The sequence below is a fragment of the Hetaerina americana genome, unplaced genomic scaffold, assembly GCF_022747635.1.
Source record: "Hetaerina americana unplaced genomic scaffold, ioHetAmer1.1.p SCAF_6, whole genome shotgun sequence".
NCBI classification, from domain to species: Eukaryota; Metazoa; Arthropoda; class Insecta; order Odonata; family Calopterygidae; genus Hetaerina; species Hetaerina americana.
In genome coordinates, this window is record NW_027287205.1 from 45,052,399 (window position 1) to 45,062,014 (window position 9,616).

The 9,616-nt window shown below is 38.4% G+C and overlaps 1 long non-coding RNA gene across 1 annotated transcript; it reads right to left on the reverse strand.

The window, feature by feature from the left end:
* Window positions 1–1,204: 1,204 nt before the first annotated feature.
* LOC139695397 (uncharacterized) lies at window positions 1,205–6,633 on the reverse strand. The gene is made up of 4 exons (XR_011702309.1): window positions 6,507–6,633; window positions 3,897–4,050; window positions 2,518–2,554; window positions 1,205–1,481 (listed from the first exon to the last, which is right to left on the reverse strand). It is a non-coding gene; the product is annotated as an uncharacterized lncRNA (long non-coding RNA).
* Between the last annotated feature and the right edge of the window lie 2,983 nt (window positions 6,634–9,616).

A 9,616-nucleotide genomic window follows, 5' to 3' on the forward strand; every position in this document is an offset into this window, starting at 1 on the left:
AAAAATATTCAACAATTAATTGTTTTCCTGATCTCCCGCGGCATCCTGAACCTACCGTCAAAATCTCTGGTGAACATTTTATGAATATTAGCGAATGGAAAATATTTTGCAAAAAAAAAAAATTTCGGCTGCAAAAGTGAAGCGATGTATTATAACCTCTAGTTTCGCTTCCGCTTTCCGCCTCTTATCCCCCGGGCTATCGGGTTTCTTGGAAAAAATGGGCTTAAAACTTTTATTTGTTTTGCAAAACTACGGACTTAGCCGATTTTTTCTCAAAATCAACTCGATGGACTCAGCAAGGCTCTCACCCGGCGAATCCTAGGCATCTGCCTGCCTCGACGCCTCTCTCGCCTAGCGAGGGGCTCTGGACTTAGAATATTTTTCGCTCGGTGGACTCGGGACTTGAACAAACATTGCTTCGGGGAGGCTTGGCACCTCACCTTGGGCCTCTTGGTACTCCGAGACGGCTCGTGAGCGGTTGGCCATCGATGGATCTACTCTGTTTTGAAGCGTGAGCCGTTTCTTGGAAAACATTCGATACCATTCTTTTTCGCATGTGATAGTCCAATTAACTCTAATTATTGGACTTCGTTCAGTTCGGTGCATTACGTAATTTTTGGCCCGGTGCGAGCAAATGTAGCTCATATGTTTATTGTAATCACGAATTACAATTTAAAAACAAAAGAACAATAGTTCAGAGTGCACAAAATGTTATGCAGGATAGGATAAAATATTTTAAGGATTATTTGATAACATTTTACGCTGCCAACGTACGGATTATGGCATCTTTTCATATTTTGCATATGCTACACATTAGATATTTTTTTTATTTCATGCTGATAATTGACTGGAAAATTGCCTCACGGTTTTTTGGCTTTAAAACAATCGATTCGATTCAGACTGCCATTATTTTTTTGAAGATTATTAGAATATATTCATGTATGTTATCTGTACTTTAGGTAACACTTCAAATCAACATTTTCATTAAGTGTTAACCTCAGAAAAGGTACTTTTTGGACGAATTCCTGTATTTCTCTTTTTAATTCTTAAGCAGCATATTAAGGAAAAATTAGTCATTCAAAAGTTACACCAAAAAAAGGATTTAAAAATTACAAAACATTCATTATTTTGTCTTTTATCTTTATTACTCATAAATACATTTGTTGAGATAAATTATAATTGGAAATTACATCAGTATTCCAAATATCCTTTTTTAACCAAAACATTTTACTGAAATATCCTCATAGCCAATATACACAAAGTTAGTGGTGGAGGAGTTGCAGCCTATTCAGAGGTTTCTTTTAATGCTGACATCCACATTAAGTGCACTTCTTTCGATGCTGACGGCACTGTCCAACTTGGAGGGTGCCTTGGAAATATGCACCTTCGGTCCTTACGTCCTTATGTGCAAAAGCTTGCCGATCAGCCTTCACTCCCATGATGCTCCTCTTCTCACCTAGCATAAGCATCCAATGGAAGACCTGAAGGATAACAAATTAAATATGATTATGAATTTTAAATTAGCGTGGTTTTATCTAAACCAGTTTTAGGATGTTTTAAGCAAAAATATTTACACCTGAGAGTTCCAAAGGGCTAAAGAAATATTTACTGGTTTAAGATTGAAAGATTGGTTCCCCTATAGAATAAAGAGAAAATGGAAACTCTTGAAATCCATACATATAACCACAATGAAATATCAGATATATTAAGCTTTAATTAAAATGGAAATGAATTTCATACTAATGGTATTTTTAGTGAAACGTGTTTTTTCCATCCATGGCTCTTTTCCATCCATTTATTGGAAATTATTGGATTAACAACTGCTGCTAATTCACTTGATTTCAAAATTTTATTAGTTTATCTAAAACTAATGGGTAGAACACCTATAAATAAATACATCTCTGATAATTTTTATTTTATTGCATGAAATATGTTTATTTATTGGAAAATCACCTGGGCTGATAATAAAGTTCATAGTATATTTTTACAGACTTATTAAAAGATTCATAGTTTTTTCTAAAGGAGCTCCAACCACTGCTAAACCCCTCCTTCCACTCTCCTCACCTGCCCAAGTGAGCTATATACCCCAAAAAGGTGACCAAATATGAACCAAGGAATGAAGAAGATTGTTATATGAGAATAATGACAGAATGTAAGTAGGAGTGTGTTGGGTAAGTCCAAGGCAGGAGAGGTGGGAAAACAGCAAGGGTAAACAAGGAAATGTCTCGCCAGTTATCAATGATGATAACATCTGCCTTGCTTGATATCCTTTAACAGAGGAAAGTAGCATTTATTTTAACAAATAGTGCTGTTTCATCATCACTTAAAACAGTTGGTAATGCCAGTGGATAAGCACATATCGGAAGCTTAAGCAGTATGTAGATGGGGAAAAAAATCAAATGGGAATTAAATTTAAACAGTAAGTTTGCAGCGAGTAGGGGAGGGGGGAGAAGTTTTGGATATCAATCGTCCATGTTGAAATTTCTTCTTGGTCTCTGACAAAGCTTCAAAAAATACCTTCAACATGAAGATGCAGGCAGCATGGTCAGTGCAACTGTCGTCACCAAAAGTCAACCAACGTGGATGGAGAACCCAGAAATACAAAGACAAGCATTATTATTAGCTATTTAAGTAATTGATCAATGAAAAATAACACTTCATTAGAAGGAATTTCACATGTTTCAACTTGAAACCACATTTTATCACTATTTTCAACGAGTTTGGTATTGTTTTATAAATTATCACACCCATTACCATTGGGATTTTACATGAAATTGCTGATTTATGATAACTTATGTGCATGTTATGATTTCTAGTTGATAAGTGAATATTGCTATTTGCATGAAAGATATGGATATTATTTATGATTAAGACAGACATGGCAAATATATATCACATTGAAGGAATGATAAGAAAATTGAATTTTTTTTTAATAAGGGCTCTTATTCTTGAAGATAACTTTTTACAACACGCATACAGATGATATCCCCAGAAGACTGTTCCATATGATTTCCCTGGAGACAAAAGTACAAAGATACACTAGTTTTAAAAACTCTACGAGACTTATTCAGAAACATCAAAGGGTACAGTTTAGAACACATTATTAACATCAATAGTCCACACCTTAGTTTATTAAACAGGGGGACTTCAAAACTTGGTATTGAGTGTGAATATAATTGTTTCTTGTTGAGATCAATATCCTTTTGCAATATTTCACAATTAAATGCAAGGATATGTGTCTTTCAGCAAAATTAGTACATAAGTATGCTGGGACTTGGATAGTTTTACCTAAAATGAAAGAGTTAAAAATTTACTCAGTTCAGTAACCTTTTTTAATTTAATTTATTTTACTGTTGATATTTACTCAAATATCCATTTTATAAGATGGAACCAGGCAAAACTTGACATTTTAATAATTAATCTATCTCACAGAAGGCGATTCTTATTGAACTAAATTTTCAATACAAAGAAAAGATGGCAGAATTATACGAGCAAGATAAAAGTGACACTGGTACACTATTTAGAGTGATTTAAATTTTCATAGGCTATCATAATGATTTCATTATCTCCAAGAGAAATTGATCAAGTTCTGGGCATAAAATTTCCTGTTTGTAAAAAAAAACAAAAGCCACAAAGTGGTACAAGAAATGGAACTAGCCCCCATTATTACCCTGTTGTTCACTGAATATCTCACAAAATTCAGCTTACTACTTGGCGACATCAAAGCCAACCTTTGAGTTTATTAATGTTGTTGGATAACCTAAATGAAAACAACATCCCTTCACCGAAATCTATGATAAGATAAGGCTATTTGAAAATCAAAGTAACAAAAGGATTAAACGAGTAACCACAGCGATCGGGATAGACATTTTTGTAGATACAAGAGTGCAACTCACCTCACAGAGGCCCAAGGCATGTGTGATTAAATTGACAACACCTCAAATCCGGTTGAAAAGGTATTTGGTACATTGGAGCATCATGCCAAAATGGAGGACTGGATATGAGCCAGTTCATTTCCTTGGGCTGCCTGTGGTTTGCATGTTGAGCACCCTAAAAATAATAGAGTTATGCTAAAGTTAGGAATTTCCCAAAGTCACCAGAAATCAGGCCTGGCCCTTCAGAGTAAAACTGAATTATCTACTCCCTTGGCTACCACACCTCCCAGGAGAAATTATTGCACACTAAATTTCCATCATAAGATTGAGATTAAGACATAAGATGTCAATAATGATGAAATTTGAGAAACGACTTTTTTCGATAAATAATTAGATGTAAACAATCCTGCATCATTGGGATGATTATGAATTGGGCTTCTTTGGCTATTTATTGGATTGTTTTTCCAAATATGTGATGCTTTCAACATGGGTGACTCTACTTTTATAAAAAAGCTAATTTGAATCTGTAATTGCACCTAAGGTGTTATAAAACTGATAAGTTTCCTAGTCATATTGATACAAAAAAACCTACACAAACACTTGATTTGGCAGATACTACACATTTAACAAGTGTGTGTCTCAAAATCTTTTGCCACCACCAGAAATTGGTGCCATATTTTATGAGCAAGTTTTCATTTTTGAACGATTTTTTAAAAAGGTAAAATACTTCAAAATAAAAGGTAAAATGTAATTTCAAATAATATTACTAACAAACAAAACCAACTTTTAGATAATACATTAGTTTTTGGGTAAATAGAAGTTTAAAGTTGATATTGGAAAGACACTAAAATACAGCCACTTCACTTCTTAACCTTGCCAGAAAGAATACCAGACAAGACACTACAATAAACTATTCCGTCTCACATTCATTCTACCTCCCTCCATTCCACCCCACATCCCTAGTATATTCCTACTGTCACCCGTTTTCACTAATGTTCTCCCCTTCAATATAGTCAATATCAGGCTTGATTGTGTGGAAATTTATTTTTGAATGAAAGGAGAACACGCTGCATTTGCCACAAAACGTTTTATTTGCTACATCTAATTTCAACACACGGGCATCATCTTAAGGTCCCCAAGGATTATGAATTTGCATTGAAGCTATATATCAACAATCAATGTAAAGTTTTGTGGAAAATGCATCTTAATCTTTTATTCTCTGCTCTATAACAGTGTCAACGTTAACACCATTTCTACATGCTAAGACAATATCAATAATTCATCATCGTACTAATAATATTGGGGAAACTAGTAAATATATTTGGCAAATTGTCTCAGTAGAGCCAGAGAAATCTTAAGTTAAAAGATTTCACCCATATTTTCTCCTCTCATCAGCAGGTGGACATTTATTCAGGTGATTTTCCTGCAATAGGCCTAAGATGAAATGAAAGGGAAGCTTAATATTTTTCAGTCTAGGAGTGACCTCTTCTGAAGCGCATCTTTCGAGAAAGCAATTTCATAATAGTTTTTATTAAGACTGACCAAATTAAGGAATTGGTGACTAATTTCACCGAGCTCGAAAGAACCGGAGCGGTGACGTTCTATTCCTTATGAGGATTCCGGGGAAATACATTCCAGTCGCTCGCAAAACCGACGCTAGATTTGAGAGCTTCCGTGTTTGGATGGCGAGCGCGATACTAATTATGGAGCCACCGATTTTGTGGTTCATTCCTTCGTGTACGAAGGAATAAACCACAAAATTCCGGTTGAATTTTGATCCACTTTACACGCGATAGAATCTGCAGTCCCTCCCCATTTCGAATCGCATGCCATGCGAGAGGTAGACAAGAAGGTAATCAGATCATTAATTGTGAATTGTCTACAATGACGAAGAAATGGACGTCGCAAATCGAAATTTCAATGGGTGTGCACACAAGAATTGGAAGCTACCGCGGCCGTGATTGCAACTTCAGTATTGCCGAGGATCGACAATATTTGTAATTTTAGGGGAGGTGGCCGAAAGCTGAGGTCATTAGCGCCATTTGATGAGGATGAGAAGGTAGGAAGGGTAAAGAGAGACCTGACGTCGGAAGTAGTCTACTCGTAACGAAAGAGGCCAAGGGTTCCGCAGTTAAACGTCCAAAATGACGGACGGTGTACTCACTCAGAAGTGCTCTCCACAAAGCACCTTCATCGTAGGGATAAAGAAACCACTGAAAAATAACTGCCGCCTCTAGGATTCAAACAAGGACCCTCTGGGTGGGAAGCCAGTACGCTACCCACCGCACCATCCGATCCTCGGTGATTACAATTACAAGACCATGGTTAATAAATCCCCAGGACAATATCCAGCGACAATTGGGCCAAGCTGAATGTCGGATTTACCGCTTACTTCAACCCTTTGCGCAGTGTATGTATATACGGATTCCAGCAAGAGAAGGCACATTTCAAAATAATTTTTGTAGGCTGACTACATACGTACCAATTAGCGACCGTCAAGTTTGGAAAGTAGCCCTAAGATCTAGATAATCTAAACCTGACAATTATAAACTCAATACAATGAACACGTTTATGAAGGAGCCTAATCTACCACTAATCTTCAACTTGGGCTTTTATCAAGTCGCCACTCACCAGTGATATACATCTGCCCGTGATTTCGACCGCTTAATCTTCTCCAGAGTAACTCGACGATATGTTCTCGGGGGTTCCACGAACTCTGGGATAGCAATGAGTCCATCCTCTCCGACAGACTGGATCCTCCCGGCTCTCAAAGCGAAATGACCGTCTGCCCGTCTGACCCGTCGGCAAGTAAGGTGGAGGGGGGGATTTGGGGGGGGTGGCTAGGGGGGTTTATTGAATGGGAGCCTTCCCGCAAGAGAGAGTGATCGAATTGGCACGATGGCAAAGGAGGTGGAGGGAATTGTTAGCCCATTTCAATTCCGAAAGTGCGCATTTCGCGGGGAGGGAGTGTTGAGGCACAGTTGAAGCAGTATTGCCAATCCCGCCTCGGAAGTGCGATGAGTCAACTGCGTCCCATCCGACGGACTGTGCACTGGGATATCCTTGGGTAGCATTCAATTCCTTTTTCGCGGTGACACCATCATCTCTTGGTTGGTCTCAATCCCCCTACCCTCATTCTGGTTGGGGGATTGAGAATTCTCCCGCAGTATCCCTGCCTGTCGTAAGGGGCGACTAAAATGACGGGTAGTCATACCCGAAAACTAACCCCTAGTAAGAAAGGAATACTTCCAAACAGTCTAATGGATTTACTGTCTCCGTACGGCCATACCGTCCAGCCCTCGATCCACGTGGGTGTTTGCCGCACCTGGAAACCCACAAGTGAGAGAAGGGGATCCCGGAGGATGAGCGCTCTGGTTCCCAACCCGGTTTTGGAAATCCGGTATGGACCATGGAGTAATGATCCTCTTCGGTCCTGGATTTCGCGAAAACGGGTGGCGTTGGCCGATTCACTCCCAGTCAATTGGCATTCGTCACGTTAACATAAGGGCTGTCAACGAAGTAACCTTCGTTATGCTATAAAAAATATCCTGGAATAGATACAAAAGGTTATTATTTTCATCTCAAAACTACATACCTTTACTATTTTTATACATATTCACCAAAAAGATTTAAAAATTCGCCGTATCTCTGAGCTAGTTTTCAAATTCCTTCTGCATAAAATTCCGTCGCCTGATATATCAGCCAACCTATGATGATGACATCTTGAAGTTGCTCGTCGAAACGAGCGCAAAACATGTGCAGTAGCCAAACTCTTCAGCCATGTTTTCCATGCAACAGAGTCGCAGAAATCTGTGGAAAACTTTCTATGGATTCCGATATCGTAAAACGCCGGACGTGGTGGAAGGGCTTCCGATGACCCCTAGAGCTGGGAGTAATAATAATTGCTCTTGGTAGGGTCCACACATGCCAGATAGGTCGAAGGTTAGGAGCCAGACGAAAGGTAGTCCACGCAGCGTCTGTTCCTCAGTGAGGCCGCTGCAAAGACGCCTGACCCCAGTGGGGCGGCCATTGAGTGATGGTGTCATCTACAAACACTACGGAGGAAGGCAATGGGAAACCAACTCAATTACCATTCCGGAGATTAAAATGATGGACACAACAAAGAATATGAAAAATTTCATCAGATCAGCGTTAGTTCCCATTCTCAAGATCATCAATTAGAGAGCATGAAGAGCAAGGCACATGATTGCAATTGGAAGGATGAATTTAGATTCAGATGGGCGAGAGGCACGTGTGTTGCCATTGAAATAATGAGAGCACTAATATAGAGGAATATAGAATAATACAATCAGTATTTATTGTATATTTTGTATGTATAGAGAAGGCGTTCAATGGAGAGAATCATGTGGAATCAATGATTGTGTCCCAGAAAATAGGAGTTTATCGAAGGGCTAGGCGATTTATCCACAATTTGTACATGCATTAGAATAGTTTACCTTTTTGGAAGTATTTTTGTATCGACTGGGGCGTAAAGATTTAGAATAACCTCAGAAATGCGGCCACATAAACTTTTAACAAATAAATTTAGAGCCTAATTTATTATCAGCAATTGATTATTTGGATGGTTAATTCATAGACAGTTGAGATTGCCGAGGTTTTGATGCAATCAAAATTCCTATCAAAGAAACAGAGAACCTAATTTTTATGAAATAGAGGTCGACACTTGCCTTTGAGAGAAAAAATAATTTTATTCAACAGAAATTTTCAGATAATGGAGTTTCCTCAAAAGAGTTTGAAATTAATTTTGCCCTAGAGAACCAGCCAAATTACCAGTTTTCTGAGGAGGATTACATATTCAGAACCGGCTGAATTTCCCCTTTTCAAAGCAAGAAAACAGATTAGAATCTTAAGGACTGCTTCTTCTATTTTAAAACGCAGGCATGCTAAAACAAAGAAAACGGTAGTTTATTTAATGTGCGGTATTTTTGCTCCCGTAATCGTATTACAGGCTACCTTCGCAACAAATTTTCCCATTTTATGAACACTTGAGGTTATTGTCTCTAAGAATCTAAAATATTGCTTCTTCTATTTGAAAAAAAAGTCTACCTGAAAATTAGGAACCCAAAATAATAGAATACTCATCGTTTTTATAATTATTTTCGGTGCTCCCAGCCACATTAACGATACTTTGCGGCTGATGCATGTGCTGCCCTAATTGTTTTTAGTTTAAATCGTGAGGGTGCAAACCGGAGAAAGGAAAAGTTGGGTAGATACATAATAGCAGAGCGACCGAAAATGTGGTTTAAGCTAATAGCGTCTCTGGAAACGGAGAGAGTGAATAGTGGGGAGGAGGAATTACAGGAAGCTCGGTGATAACTAATTCCAATATTTAGGGCCCTGGTTCATTGGTCGTTATCGCAAGCCAGAGGCAGGGTTTGCATTTCAGGTGATGGACGATGTTACTCAAGGTGTTGGTAGGAAACATGTGGAATAGGACAATAAGTTTAAGACGTTGCAGTTAAGGAAGAGAATACGGGTATGGGCATGGTTTTGCATCTCGCGAGATTGATAGGGATTTAGTGAAGATTAATGAAGGGACCTGATGGCCTTAAGCAGGACATAGCAGAGACATTACCGGAGCATTACAGAGTTGCTGAGGGGTATTTGGATGGAAGATATGCGTTAGTATTTCCGCGATGGGTGAATAGTGCAACAACACGTAATTATCGGTATGAGTGGAGTAATTTTGCCTCAAAGCGAGGTTAAAATTAAGTCCCTTT